Source organism: Choloepus didactylus, chromosome 4 (genome assembly GCF_015220235.1).
Source record: "Choloepus didactylus isolate mChoDid1 chromosome 4, mChoDid1.pri, whole genome shotgun sequence".
In the NCBI taxonomy this organism is placed as follows: domain Eukaryota; kingdom Metazoa; phylum Chordata; class Mammalia; order Pilosa; family Megalonychidae; genus Choloepus; species Choloepus didactylus.
Genome location: NC_051310.1, coordinates 71275524 through 71291165, shown reverse-complemented (window position 1 = coordinate 71291165; position 15642 = coordinate 71275524). Strand labels below are relative to the sequence as shown.

The 15642-nt window shown below is 44.4% G+C and overlaps 1 long non-coding RNA gene and 4 other non-coding genes across 5 annotated transcripts; all 5 read left to right on the top strand.

The window, feature by feature from the left end:
- The first annotated feature begins 1191 nt into the window (after positions 1 to 1191).
- Positions 1192 to 8317, top strand: LOC119533232. Its single transcript, XR_005216610.1, has 7 exons — positions 1192 to 1215; positions 1928 to 1998; positions 3220 to 3344; positions 3702 to 3741; positions 6047 to 6173; positions 6545 to 6584; positions 8270 to 8317. It is a non-coding gene; the product is annotated as an uncharacterized LOC119533232 (long non-coding RNA).
- LOC119533576 lies at positions 3396 to 3474 on the top strand. The gene has a single exon (XR_005216700.1). It is a non-coding gene; the product is annotated as a small nucleolar RNA SNORD115 (small nucleolar RNA).
- On the top strand, positions 4490 to 4568 carry LOC119533607. The gene has a single exon (XR_005216730.1). It is a non-coding gene; the product is annotated as a small nucleolar RNA SNORD115 (small nucleolar RNA).
- On the top strand, positions 6224 to 6302 carry LOC119533582. Its single transcript, XR_005216706.1, has one exon. It is a non-coding gene; the product is annotated as a small nucleolar RNA SNORD115 (small nucleolar RNA).
- On the top strand, positions 7963 to 8041 carry LOC119533595. Its single transcript, XR_005216718.1, has one exon. It is a non-coding gene; the product is annotated as a small nucleolar RNA SNORD115 (small nucleolar RNA).
- Positions 8318 to 15642: the final 7325 nt, after the last annotated feature.

Here is a 15642-nt window from a genome sequence, read left to right as displayed (position 1 = left end):
GGTGGAACTAGCTTCCTTCTGCTCTCCTTCGCTAGAGTCGGGGGAATCTGATTTATTACTCTCTTCACTATCGCTACCAGAATCGTCATTTTTGGAGCCCGCGACACCATGGTGAGAACCGGCAGCGCCATTTTGGGAGCTGGCGACGCCATTTTGAGAATCTCGAGTCTGACTACGCGTAACCGGAAAAGCATAGGTGCAGCGAGTACAATGGAGGCGCGATGAGCGGGCATTTTCTGGAAGCGAAAGGGCTGCAATGCTTTGAGTTGCCGACCGGAGGTCGGCGAGCAGATCGGCGGTATACTGCCGCTCCTGTTTAAAAGTTTCTCTAAAATTATCGGCGTGTAGCCGGAGATTTTCTGTGGCTTCTTCTAAAGCATGAAACTGAGATAAGGGCATGACTGGATAAAAATGAGAATATGGTTTGAGAAAATCGGGTGCATAAGGGGGTGGCCGAAACGGAGGAAGGGAGTTACTTTCTAAAGAGGGAGAAATTTTAACCTCCGGTCCCTCCAAAGAGGGAGAAATTTTAGCCTTTGGTTTGATTTCATACTGATCGGGTGACAAACTGACTTGACTGGTTGGGGTATTTGGCCTATCCCTGTTAGAATTTTCGTTTAAAGGATATTCAGGCATGTTAATAATTACTGAGCCGCATGCTGAAGCAGGGCGAGAGTGCTCTCTCAAAGCTTCCTCTCCTAATTTACAGAGGTTTTGAACGTCTGGAGCTGAAGAGTGGACTTTTAGAATTTCATTAATTAGGTTCCAATAAGAAAAGGCAGTAACCGGGACCTTTTCAGGACCAAAGGTTCGAAAATAATCTTTTAAACAATCTCCAACTCTTAGCCAGCACTGGTGATCTATAGTACCTTCTTGAGGGAACCAAGGGCAGGTTTGTAACAGGAAATTAAAAAAGCGCGTGAGATCTTTTTTCTTAACTCGTTTTCCTCGTGCCTTGAGTGATTGCTTAACTTGACTAACATATAATTCGTGTTGGGAAATTCCTTGTCCCATGATAAGGGTGGGGGGGGCTTACCTTTTGTTGCTTTCTTTTCTTCTTCTTCTTTCCTTTTGCCGGCACTGATCGACTGGTGAACGGATCTGTCTCGTGAGCACGCTTCCCCGCGGTGATCCCTGGTGTGGTTTTCTTTCTTTCTTTGACTGCTGAACGGATCTGTCTCGCGACCGAGTTTATTCGCGGCGATCCCGGGTGTGGTGAGTGTGAGGTACCTCTCTCCTTGAGTGCGGCGTTCCGTCTCTCACAGAATTCAGGGCCCCACGTTGGGTGCCAGTTTGTCCCGGCTGGCGGGACGTTCAACGGAGGCTCCGAGTCCTGTGAGGGAGGAATGGTATGGGACAAGAGACACGAGGAATGACAGCAAGACAGGTTTCTGATCAAGCTGCAAAACTTTATTGAAGAGGCAGGGTATATATACCCTAAGGTAGAGGGAGTGGCTAGTACGAACGGGTGGCAGCCTAGGATTGGCTGCTGCTGTTGCTAGGGCGGATGGCAGATGTAAGGCTAGCACAGGATTGGTGGCTACTGTTGCTGGGATAGAAGGCAGGTAGTAAAGCTAGCACTCTAGATGTGAATCTTAGGCGCGAACGGCTATCACTTCCATAGAAGGCTGAGGGCAACTTAAACTGCTATTGCATCAGCCCCAGCTGTCATGTTGCATATCTCCGGCATCGCTGAGGGTGGATTTTATACATGCTACCTTAATCGTCCCCAACAATGGCTGATGCCCAATTTCTTCTCAATTCATTAAACATTTAAACTGAGTTTCTGATGTTTTGGGATCAATACAATTAATGTGTCCTTTTTGAGAGGGGCTGAGTTTTTCCATGAGTGTTTGCAAGGCAATAGCTGCACCCACTGGCAAGCTTTGTTCCGGCTTTAACCTCTCTCCTATCTATGTTCTCCTAGTCTGGACCCCTGAATAATGCAACAGCAAATACCTGACCCTTGGCAATTGAATGACCTCTGTAAAATGGGAGGTAAGCAATTTGTTTTTGACGGACCTGTTGCAAATGGTATTGTTAGCTTGTGAACCCTACACCTGAGGCCTCTACATCAGTTTTTGATTAACGTGAATAGCTGTTCCAGAGTTTTTTCTGAATAAGAGTTTGAATACTTGATGCACTGCTCTTGAGGAATCTTTGATCCATTTATAAACATTTTAGGCCAGGGATTTTCAGAGATATTTGCTGTTCTTTGTAGGTCCAAGGAAATATTCCTCTGTATCAGTCCCTTGGTGAAGCCTGTATTAGACCCCATTCATCACATATTTAGATAGAATTCTGGTGTTTTTGTGTCAATGCTAATTTTCATTGTTGGAACACTGGTCTATAGGAGAGAAAAAGCCAGGATGACCTGTATACTTCTGCATGAATTATGACATGGTTTATGTGGAGGAAAAGGGTGATAGCAGAATTTCATCCCACAGATACTGTGATCCTTATGTCAATTCCCCTCCTCGATAGTGCACAGGAAGACTTCTGTGAATTGCTCATCAAATTTCACACAGACCCACTAATTGCAGTATTCAGGCAAAATGAGTCCCAATAGACCATTCCATTGTAGAAAACGATGGCATGCAGTTTTTGTGTTTTCATGAGGACCATTTCCTTTTCCTGAAATTAGAGTCACACCACATTAAGACATTTCAGGATCCAGGTATAACTTCTTTCCTGAGCATCTATGTGAGTCTGACATGACACAGAACATCACTGACCCCAGCCTTGTGATTCTGAACAAATGCTTTATGTAGCTAGTGGTGCATTATGGACACTCCAACCTCAAATTATGGTCATGTGCTCTTCTCTGACATTCCTGTGTTCCTTGGGCCATGGTTCAGGAAACCTGCTGCAAAATAGCATGCAACCTTATTGGATTCTAATGTCCACATGTACAAGGATTTGCAAAGTTTCTATTATGAGAGTACAGTTGCATTCCCACTGTCAACATGAACCTTTTCTGACCCTTGTGAATAGAGGTGAAGGATATCAAGAGGTGACCTGATGTTTTCCATAACCACAGGGAACATGCTCAAAATACAGACACTATTATGTTCTCCCCTTTGGGTTCATTGACCAGTAGTCTGAAGCCTACTAATATGTCCCATTAGAAGAGTGACCATGGCGTTCCATGGCATAGAAGCAGCAAATCTAGTAGAGCACTGTAAAAAGTTAACCACTTTCTGACCTGTGTTCTCCTAGATGAGGACCCTGTGGTAATGCAACTGAAGACACCAACCCTGGATGTGATTCTATCCCCCTGTGATAATGCAAGAATGTAGAACTGCAGTGCCATGGAAGCTAAGGCTTGTAGAAAGGAATCCCTGGTAAGCATTTGGAGATCAATAGGAATGTACGAGTGGAGAGAGGCCTGAATTGGGTCGATGATGAGAACTGATCTTGTTGAAGACAGATGATGACATAAAAATCATGCTCAATAGGATTACGCTGAGGCCCAGACATTGGACATGGTACGGGTGCAGGAATTTGGGACTTTTGATTTTCGTTACCGTTCATGGATTGGGATTGAGACATGGGAAATTTGTGGTAAATTCGATTTCCTGTGGCTTACCTGTAACTTGTACCAATGCCACCAATTCATTACTTACAGACTGCCTTCTGTTTTCAAATGTTCCTACCTGTGCTCAATTCCCAACAATTGTCTTTTCACATGTGTCTTTCAGAGAGAAGAGTTGTGGAAGGATGACCTCTCCATAATTGGAGGTGAGCAATTCATTTTGACTGATCTCTTGCAAATGGGATTGTTAGCTAGTGAACCCTATATCTGAGGTCCTTCTTCAGTGTTTGAATATCATGAATGGCAGGGTTAGACTTTGTTCTGAATGGGAGTTTGGATTATTGAGAAACACTTGATCTGTTTATAAACATTTTAGGCTAAGGGGTATAGGAGATATTCACAGTTCTTTGTAGGCCTAAGGAAATAATTCCCCACATCAATCTCTTGGTAAAGACCTGAATGTGAGATTGAATATTTGAGTACTTCCTCTGGAAGAATCTTGACTTCTTGCTGGATTTGACAAGACTGGGGATTGAGGGGCTTTGAGCACCCATTTGTATGTCTGTGAGGTACACCTCACTAGCAGTTCATGGCTGATGCCCAATTTCTTCTCAATTCATTAAACATTTGAACTGATTGCCAGTGTTTGTGGGTCAACCTTATTAATGTGTCTCATTAGAAGAGACGCCAAGTTGGCCTATGACAGTTTGCAAGGCAGGAGCAGCACCTGCTCTTTCTTATCAAGGTTTAAACTCTTTCTTAGCAAGGTTTTTCTGGTCAGAGCCCCTGTGGAATGCAACCGCAGGTACCTGACCTGTGGCAATTGTATTACCTCTTTTTATGTACTGCAAAGTATTAGAAGAACCCCAGTTCAGTGTCAGCCAAGGCTTTAAGGAAGGAGCCTCCAGTCAGGTATGCTATGGTGAAGGAACTGTATGAACCAATTCCTGGCTTGGGTCAATGATTAGAATTTTTCTTGGTGAAGAGAGATGATGACATAAAAATCATGCTCAATAGGATTGCACTGGGGTACAGACCATGGAAAAGAAATAGATGCAGGAATTTGCAATCCTTTCTTTCTAGTTAAGGGATTTTGATTCAGACATGGGAAACATTGTGGCAAATTTGATTTTTTGAGGCCTACCTGTATTTCTCCCAAAGCCATCCTATTTGCTACCTACAGCCTAACTTTCACGTTCAGTTTTTCCAGTGGGCTGGTAAAATCTCTGCTCAATCCAAAACAGTCATCTTTCCCCTGTGTATTTCAGAGGCAATAACTGTGGGAGGGTAATCTCTCCATATTGAGAGGTGAGCTATTTATTTTCTACTGAACTGTTGCAAATGGGATTATTAGCTAGTGAACCCTACACCCGAGACCCCTACTTCAGTGTTTGATTAAAAAGAATGGCAGGTTCAGAGTTTGTTCTGAATGTGAGTTCCTCACTACTTTTGAGGAACCCTTGATCCATTTATGAATATTTAGGGATTGTCAGAAGTATTCATAGCTCTTTTTTGGGCACAAGGAAATATTCCTCCATGTCAATCCCTTGGTGAAGCACATAGTTGTCTCCATTCATCACCTGTTTAGATAAATTTCTGGTGCTTTGGCATCAGTGCTAATTTTCAACTGGCAGGACACTGGTCTATAGGAAAGGAGAAGCCAGATCACCTATATACTTCTACATGAAATATGGTTTACCTGGAGGGATGGAGTTATAGCAGAATTTCCTCCCACACATATGTGATCCTTATTTCCCTCCCCTTCTGGTAAGAAACCGGCAAGTCTTCTGCCAGTTGCTCATCCAATTTACCATAGACCCCTAAATGAGGTGTTCAGGGAAAATGAATCCCAATAGAGCATTTGCTTTTCAAAATGGACAACACTAGGTTTGGTTGATTTCGTGAGAACTGTTTCCTTTTCCTGAAATTAGAGGGTCCCCACATAAAGTAATTTCAGGATCCAGGTTTAACTTCTCTCCTGAGCATCTATGTGGGTCCAACATAGCAGAAAACATTACTGACCCCAGCCATCTAGTTCTGAACAACTCCTTTGGGTAGTTGGTTGTACATTATGCATACTCAAACCTCAAATTATGGACATGTGCCCTGCTTCTATGATATTCCTGTGTTTCATTGGGCCACTGTTCAGGAAAGTTGTTCCAATGATGCATGCAACCTTATTGGATTTGCCTGACCAGATGTGGAAGGATTTTCAAAGTTTCTGTTAGGAGAGTACAGTTGCATTCCCACTGCCAACATGTCCCTTGTCTCACCCTTGTAAATACAGGGGAAGAATATCACAGTGTTGGCATGCTGCTTTCTGTAACCACAGGAATGAACTGTAAATAGAGGACCTGTTCTGTTCTGCCCTTTGGGTTCACTGACCAATGGTCTGAAGCCTACTAATGTGTCCCATTAGGAGAGTGACCATGGTGGTCCATGGCATAGAAGCAGCTCACCTGTTAGAGCACTGTTCAAAGTTTAACCACTGTCTGACTCATGTTCTCTTAGATGCAGATCCTTTTGTAATGCAACAGAAGACACCCATTCTGGAGGTGATTGTATCAATCCAACATAATATAGGAAGCAGTAGAATTCCAATTCCATGGAAACTCAGGCTTACAGGAAAGCATCCCTGGTAAGCATTTGGAAGTCAGTGGGTTGTATGAGTGGAGAGAGGCCTAGCTTGGGTCGATGATGAGAACTGATCTTGTTGAAGACAGATGATGACATAAAAATCATGCTCAATAGGATTATGCTGAGGCCCAGACCTTGTAAAAGAAATGTGCAGGAATTCTGGATCCTTCATTTTCATCCTAGTGCAAGGATTGGTATTGAGACATGGGAAACATTGTAGCAAATTTATTGTCCTATGGCCTACCTGTAACATCTACAAGAGACATCCATTTCACTACTTAGAGCCTGCCTTCCATTTTTAAGTCTTCCTAGCCAGTTGCTAAAAGTCTATGTTCAATAACCAATATTTTTCTTTTCACTCATGTCTTTTAGAGGAAGGAGCTGTGGAAGGATGACCTCTCCATAATGGCAGGTGAGTGATTTATTTTCGACTGACCTGATAGAAATGGGATTGTTAGCTAGTGAACCTGCAACTGAGGTCCCTACTTCAGTGTTTGAATAACATCAATGGTAGTGTCAGAGTTGGTTCTGAATGTGAGTGTGAATTCTTGAGGCATTCCTCTTGAGGAACCATTGATCCATTTGTAAACATTTTAGGCTAGGGAGTGTTGGAAGTATTTGCAGCTTTTTATAGGTCCAAAGAAATATTCCCCCAATGCAATCCCTGTGTAGCCAAATGTATTCCCTACTCATTGCATATTTAGATCAGTTTCTGGTGTTTCAGTTTCAATGCTATTTTCCAACCAGCAGGACACTTGTTGATAGGAGAAGAAAAGCCAGGATCACCTGTGTATTTATGCATGAAATATAGCATGTTATACATAGAGGAATAACGATAGCAGGATGTCATCTCACAGGTACCATGAGCCTTATGTCACTTCCCCTTCCAGGAAGAGCACGGTAAAACTTCTGCTGGTTGCTCGTCAAATTTCCCAGAGATGCAATAATTGAAGTGTTCAGGCAAATGAGTCCGAAAACGACTTTCCCTTCTCAAAATCGACAGCACTCAGTTTTGGTGTTTTCATCAGAATCATCTTTTCCTGAAATTAGAGGGATACAACATTAACATATTTCAGAATCCAGGTTTATCTACTCTCCCGGGCATCTTTTTGGGTTTTTCATGATGGAAATCATGACTGACACTAGCCTCATTGTTCCAACCTACTCGTTTGGGTAGCTAGTCATGCATTATGCACACTCAAACCTCAAAACACAGGCATGAGTTTTGCTTCTCTGACATTCCTGTATTAATTTGGGCCATGGTTAAGGAAAGTAGCACCAAAATTGCATGTTACCTTGTTGGATTCACAAGTCTAGATGTGAAAGGATTTGCAAAGCCTCTGTTATCAGAATACTGTTGCATTCCCACTGCTGTCATTACCCTTGTTTGACCCTTGTGAAAATATGTAAAGGATATCAAGGTTTGACCTGATGTTTGATGAAACCACAAGGAACACACTCTCAATAGAGAAACTGTTTTGTTCTCCTCTTTGGATTAACTGACCAATGGTCTGAAGTCAATTAATGTGTCCCATTAGGAGAATGACCACAGTGGTCCATGGCATAGGAGGAGCAAATGTGTAAGAGCACTGTTCAAATTTTAACCATTGTCTGACCCATGTTCTCCTGGAAGGGGAGAATACCCATCCCAGAGGCAATTGTATCACCCCATAATAATGCAGTGAAATAGTAGAACTGCAGTACCCATGGAAGCCCAAGCTTGCAGGAAGGAATCCTTAGTAAGCATTTGGAGATCAATGGGAATGTATGACTTGAGAGATTCCCAGCTTGGGTCGATGATGAGAATTGATCTTGTTGAAGACAGAGGATGACATACAAATCACGCTCAATAGGATTATGCTGAGGCCCTGTCCTAGGAGATGACCTAGGTATAGGAACGAAGTGTCCTTCATTTTGCTTCTTGGGCACTCATTGGTTTTGTGATAACAGAGTAAAGGAAAGACTGTGGCAAATTTGTGTTTCCTTTACATACCAGGACATTTCTATGGAAGCTGGGCATTTCAGTAGTTGAAGCCTGCTTTCTTTCTCCTATGTTGCTTAGCAGTGTGGTACACATCTTTGCTCAATTCATTGCAGATTTGTGACTGATGTCCTTCAGAGGGAACAGCCAGGAAGGAGACGTGGTCCATGATTTGGAGGTGAGTGAATTATTTTGACTGACTTGTTGCCTGTTGAATGAGGCTTAGTGAATCCTACAATCTCAGGCCCCTGATGTGACTTGTTTCAATAACATAAATTCATGATTGGAAGTTTGTCCTCAATATGAGTTTGAATAACTAAACTTCCTTGTGAGGAACCTCTACTTCCTGCTGCACATGTTAAGATTGGGATTTGAGGGGCTTTGGGCACCCACTTTTATGTCCGTGTGGATATGCTTCAATAACAACTCATGGCTGATGCCCAATTTCTTCCCAATGCATTAAACATTTAAACTGAGTTGTCATTTTTTTGTGGGTCAATTAATATTTCCATCCAGGGTGACACTGTGGCATAGGTGAGAGAATACCAGTGTTCCAAAGCATGAAACTCGATTTACATATATGGATGAGGAAATTTATAGCAAAGCTTCTTCCTCCAACAGTGATGAGATTTCATTCCCTTCTTAGAGAAAGGGTAGTGGACTACTTATGATCTCCACTATTCAATATCAAGATCAACTGATTCAAGTGTTTCCCCTACTTGAGTACCAGTATGACTTTATCTTTCTACAAGGTCTTGGGAGTGTTTTTCATATCTTCATGAGAAACATTGCTTCTCTGATGTTATATAAAAATTACCCTGAGACATATCCACTTACATGGTTACCTTCTCTCCTGACCAAGTTTTGGTGTCTGCAGAGATAAACAGTTTTACCTGAGCACTCACTTATTGTTCCTTTCATGTGCCTCAGAGAATTCCTGTAGCCCAGCAAATACTCACATCTCCTATTGGGGTCAGATCAAGGGCCTCTGTGAAATTCCTATCAATACTTGAGCTGGGTTTCATGAAAGGTACAAGATATGCACAAATGTTATTGAAGGTACAGGTCCATATCTTGGTGGTTTGGCAAAATCCATAATATGAGATTTCTGATGCATTCCCAGTGCCAACATTCCACTTGCCTCACCTTTGTGCTTGTTGGCTGGAAAGACCATGGGATGGCCTGTTGTTATATGAAAACTCAGTGAACCTACTCTAACATGAGAAACTTGACACATCCTCAACTTGGTTTTTCATGATCCATGGGCTCAACCCAATTAATGGGTCCCGTTACAAGAGGAACCATGGTAGACCATGACAGTTTGGAAGGCAGGGGCAAACCCACTGGAATGCTTATTCCAGAATTAACCTCAGCCTTATCCATTGTGATGGTTGGGTTCATGTGTCAACTTGGCTAGGTGGCCTAGCTGTCTGGTCAAGCGGGCACTGGCCTGATGATTCCTGTGAGGCTATTTGAGGCTGGTTGGTTTGTCGGATCATCAGTCAATTGACTGCAGCTGACTGATGACTCATCAAGGGGCGTGCTTCCACAGTGAGAGAGTGCAATTGGCTGGATTTGGTCCAGGTGATCAGTTGGAGACTTATAAGCCGGACGGTTAGAGAACCTTCACTTCTTCTTCAGCTGCTCAGTGAAGCTTTTCCTGGGGAGCTCGTCGAAGTTGCCAGTTCGTTTCCTGAGGAGTTTGTCAAAGTTGTCGGTTCGTTTCCCGAGGAGTTCGTTGGACGTCTTCCTTGGAGTTGACAGCTTGTTGACGGCTCTGCAGAATTTGGACTCGTGCACTCCCGCAGTTGCGTGAGTCACTTTTACAATTTGATAATAAGAGACATCTCTCATTGATTCTGTTTCCAAGGAGAACCCTAACTAATACAACTTGGTACCGAGAGTGGTTCTTGAGAAACGGAATCTTAAAATGGGCTTTTACAACTTGTTTTCTACTCTGATTAGATTCAGAGGCACTAATGACTCTATTTCCAATAATCAAGAGGGTACTAATAGTCCATGGCAGGAGTTGGCAAAGGAAATACACAAAATAGCACCATTTGATTCTCCTAATTGTGCTCTAGTACGAAGCGAGGCTCTGGGTGACAGCGTTTTCGACGCTTTCACGGAGTTTTGCAGTATTAAGAGGTATAATGATGTTGGCTGGCTGCTCTTAGATACTTTGGATACAGTTGTAAGAGAAAGGGATGAGCTAAAGGCTTCAAATTCAAAACTTGAATGCTGTATGACAGATGTAAAGGGTTCTATCTGTGCCCTGAAAGAAAATCTTATTTCCTGTGCCCGCAGACTGGAGGTTTCTGAAAATCAGACGCAGTCTCTTATTGTGCGAGTAGCACATTTACAGCATAAACTAAAATCTCAACCTCTCAGGGTGTCTGCTGTTAAAGTAAAGGCATTGATTGGAAAAGAATGGGACCCAGAAACTTGGGATGGAGACATATGGATTCATAATAATGACAGTGAGGACATTGGAACCCTGGATTCTGCTGGGTCATTGTTAGATTTACCTGTAGAGGGCTGTCCTGGGGAAACAGCTTCTCTGCCTCCAGTCTGCCCTAAGGAGCCTGCCACACAACTCCCACCTAAGGAGATTGACCCTTCAATGCCTGCTAATCTTGTAATCACCGCCCCTGAGGAAGCAGCCCTCACTCTTTTGTCTGGAGAGACTAATCCTGTTTTAAGAGATGAAAATGCAACAGAGTGCCCTGAGGTGAATGGCTTGAGAGATAATTCTAACTCTTTTCATGACCCACCCCCACCACCAGTTTTTGCTTCAAGACCTATAACTAGGCTCAAGTCCCAACAAGCCCCAAAGGGTGAGGTACAAAGTGTGACCCATGAGGAAGTACGCTATACTCCAAAAGAACTGTATGAGTTTTCCAACTTATACAGACAGAAACCAGGGGAATATGTGTGGGAATGGATATTGAGAGTGTGGGATAATGGTGGAAGGAATATAAGGTTGGATCAGGCTGAATTTACTGATATGGGCCCACTAAGCAGAGATTCTGCATTCAATGTTGTAGCTCGAGGGGTTAGAAAGGGTGTTAACAGTTTGTTTGGGTGGCTGGCTGAAACATGGATCAAAAAGTGGCCGGCATTACCAGAAGTTGAAATGCCAGAACTGCCCTGGTATAATGTGGAGGAGGGGATTCAAAGGCTTAGAGAGATTGGAATGTTAGAGTGGATTTATCATGGAAAACCTGCTCACACAGCCCTGGAATGTCCAGAGGACACACCGTTTACCAGGACTGTAAGGAATAAATTTGTGAAACTAGCTCCATCATCCCTGAAGAGCTCTGTAGTCGCCCTTCTCTGTAGGTCAGATATTACTGTAGGAACTGCTGTCACTGAACTGGAATCCTTAAACACAATGGGGATAATCGGGTCCCGAGTCAGCAGAAGCCAAGTGGCTGCAGTTAATCGCCACAGACAAGGTGGACAGGGCTACCATAATAGAAAACAGGCTCAAAGCAGCAATCAAAATAATATGACTCGCAGAGACTTATGGCGTTGGCTAGTGGATCATGGAGTACCAAGTAGTAAAATAGATGGGCAATCGACTAAATTCTTGTTTGAACTATATAAGCAGAAGAATTCTAGGCCACGTGAACAAAAATCTCCCTTGAATTACAAAAACAGAGAGTCACGGTCCCTTAATCAATTCCCAGACTTGAGACAGTTTACAGATCCAGAGCCTCTTGAATGAAGGGAAGGCCGGGTACCCTTGGAGAAGGACCCTGTCACACTGCCAAAAATTTACACTGTTAATCTTCCTCCCAGCCTTCCCCAGGGGGACCTACGGCCTTTTACCAGGGTGACTGTGCACTGGGGAAAAGGAAATGATCAGATATTTCGTGGATTATTAGACACTGGGTCAGAAGTGACATTAATTCCCGGAGACCCAAAACGTCACTCTGGTCCACCAGTCAGAGTTGGGGCTTATGGAGGTCAGATGATTGATGGAGTTTTAGCCCAGGCCCATCTCACAGTGGGTCCAGTGGGTCCCCGGACCCATTCTGTGGTTATTTCCCCAGTGCCGGAATGCATAATTGGAATAGACATACTCAGCAACTGGCAGAATCCTCACATTGGTTCCCTGACTCCTGGAGTGAGGGCTATTATGGTGGGAAAGGCCAAGTGGAAGCCACTAGAGCTGCCTCTGCCTAGCAAAGTAGTGAACCAGAAGCAATACCGGATTCCTGGAGGGATTGCAGAGATTAATGCCACTCTTAAGGACTTGAAGGATGCAGGGGTGGTGATTCCCACCACATCCCCATTCAACTCTCCTATTTGGCCTGTGCAGAAAACAGATGGGTCTTGGAGGATGACTGTGGATTATCGTAAGCTTAACCAGGTGGTGACTCCAATTGCAGCTGCTGTCCCAGATGTGGTATCATTGCTTGAGCAAATCAACACATCCCCTGGTACCTGGTATGCAGCTATTGATCTGGCAAATGCTTTTTTTCTCAATTGCTGTCAGCAAGGACCACCAGAAACAGTTTGCATTTAGCTGGCAAGGCCAGGAGTTTACATTCACTGCGCTACCTCAGGGTTATATCAACTCTCCAGCCCTATGTCATAATATTGTCCGCAGGGATCTTGATCATTTCTCCCTCCCACAAGACATCACATTGGTCCATTATATTGATGATATCATGTTGATTGGACCTAGTGAGCAAGAAGTAGCAACTACTCTAGATTTGTTGGTAAGGTATTTGCATGGCAGAGGATGGGAGATAAATCCAACAAAAATACAGGGGCCTTCCACCTCAGTAAAATTTCTAGGTGTTCAGTGGTGTGGGGCCTGTCGAGATATTCCTTCTAAGGTGAAGGATAAGCTGCTGCATCTGGTCCCTCCTACAACCATAAAAGAGGCACAACATTTAGTTGGCCTCTTTGGGTTTTGGAGACAACATATTCCTCATTTAGGTGTGCTACTCCAGCCCATTTACCGAGTGACTAGAAAAGCTTCTAGTTTTGAGTGGGGACCGGAGCAAGATGAGGCTCTGCAACAGGTCCAGGCTGCTGTGCAAGCTGCTCTGCCGCTTGGACCATATGATCCAGCTGATCCAATGGTTCTGGAAGTGTCAGTGGCAAATAGAGATGCTGTTTGGAGCCTTTGGCAGGCTCCTATAGGAGAATCACAACGCAGGCCCTTAGGATTTTGGAGTAAAGCTTTACCATCCTCTACAGATAACTACTCTCCATTTGAGAAACAACTGTTGGCCTGCTACTGGGCCTTAGTAGAGACAGAACGCTTAACCATGGGCCACCAAGTTACCATGAGACCTGAGTTACCTATCATGAGCTGGGTGTTATCTGACCCACCAAGCCATAAAGTTGGGCGTGCACAGCAGCACTCCATCATAAAATGGAAATGGTATATACGAGATAGAGCTCGAGCAGGTCTTGAAGGTACAAGTAAGTTACATGAGGAAGTGGCCCAAATGCCCATGGCCCCCACTCCTTCCACCTTACCTTCTCTTGCCCAGCCCACAGCTATGGCATCTTGGGGAGTTCCTTACAGTCAGTTGACCAAGGAAGAGAAGACTCGGGCCTGGTTTACAGATGGTTCTGCACGATATGCAGGTACCACCCGAAAGTGGACAGCTGCAGCACTGCAGCCCCTTTCTGGGATATCCCTGAAGGACAGTGGTGAGGGGAAATCCTCCCAGTGGGCAGAACTTCGAGCAGTGCACCTGGTTGTTCACTTTGCTTGGAAGGAGAACTGGCCAGAGGTGCGTCTGTATACTGATTCCTGGGCTGTTGCTAATGGTTTGGCTGGATGGTCAGGGACTTGGAAGGAACATGATTGGAAGATTGGTGACAAAGAAGTCTGGGGAAGGGGTATGTGGATAGACCTTTCTGAGTGGGCAAACAACATGAAGATATTTGTGTCCCATGTGAATGCTCACCAGAGGGTGACTTCAGCAGAAGAAGGTTTTAATAACCAAGTGGATAAAATGACCCGTTTGGTGGATACCAATCAGCCTCTTTCCCCAGCAACTCCTGTCATTGCCCAATGGGCTCATGAACAAAGTGGTCATGGTGGTAGGGACGGAGGTTATGCATGGGCTCAGCAACATGGACTTCCACTCACCAAGGCTGACCTGGCCACAGCCACTGCTGAGTGTCCAATTTGCCAGCAGCAGAGACCCACACTCAGTCCCCGATATGGCGCCATTCCCCGAGGTGATCAGCCTGCTACCTGGTGGCAGGTTGATTACATCGGACCACTTCCATCATGGAAAGGGCAGCGATTTGTTCTTACTGGAATAGACACATACTCCGGATATGGGTTTGCCTTCCCTGCACGACATGCTTCTGCCAAAACTACAATATGTGGACTTACAGAATGCCTCATCCACTGTCATGGTATTCCACACAGCATTGCTTTGGACCAAGGAACCCACTTCACAGCAAATGAAGTGAGGGGATGGGCACATGCTCATGGAATTCTGTGGTCTTACCATGTTCCCCATCATCCAGAAGCAGCTGGGTTGATAGAACGGTGGAATGGCCTATTGAAGACTCAATTACAGCGCCAACTAGGTGGCAATACCTTGCAGGGCTGGGGCAGTGTTCTCCAGGAGGCTGTGTATGCTCTGAATCAGCGTCCACTCTATGGTGCTGTTTCTCCCATAGCCAGGATTCATGGGTCCAGGAATCAAGGGGTGGAAACAGGAGTAGCACCAGTCACTATCACTCCTAGTGATCCACTAGGGAAATTTTTGCTTCCTGTTCCTGCAAGTTTAAGCTCTGCTGGTCTACAAGTCTTGGTTCCAAAAGGAGGAGTGCTTCCACCAGGAAACACAACAATAATCCCATTGAACTGGAAGTTAAGGCTGCCACCTGGCCACTTTGGGCTTCTTATGCCTCTGAATCAACAGGCAAGTAAGGGGATTACTGTACTGGCTGGGGTGATTGATCCTGACTATCAAGGGGAAATAGCACTGCAACTACACAATGGAAGTAAAGAAGAGTTTTCCTGGCATACAGGAGATCCCCTGGGGCGTCTCTTAGTACTACCATGCCCCGTGATTCAAGTCAATGGAAAACTGCAACAACCCAATCCAGGCAGGAATACCAATGGCCAAGAAACTTCAGGAATGCAGGTTTGGGTCACCCCACCAGGCAAAGAACCACGGCCAGCTGAAGTGCTTGCTGAGGGTAAAGGGAACATGGAATGGGTAGTGGAAGAAGGTCGTGATAAATATGAACTACGGCCACGTGACCAGTTACAGAAACGAGGACTATGATGATATGAATATTTCCTCCTCGTTTTGTGATGATTATGTTTGTATTTGTCTGTGAAGAAAATATTTTTGCTTTCTTCTCTGTCTTATCCCCTTATCATATGGCATAAGCTGTAATGTTCATTTTGAAGATATGGTTTTAGGTGATGTGTACGACTGCCAAGTTGACAAGGGGTGGACTGTGATGGTTGGGTTCATGTGTCAACTTG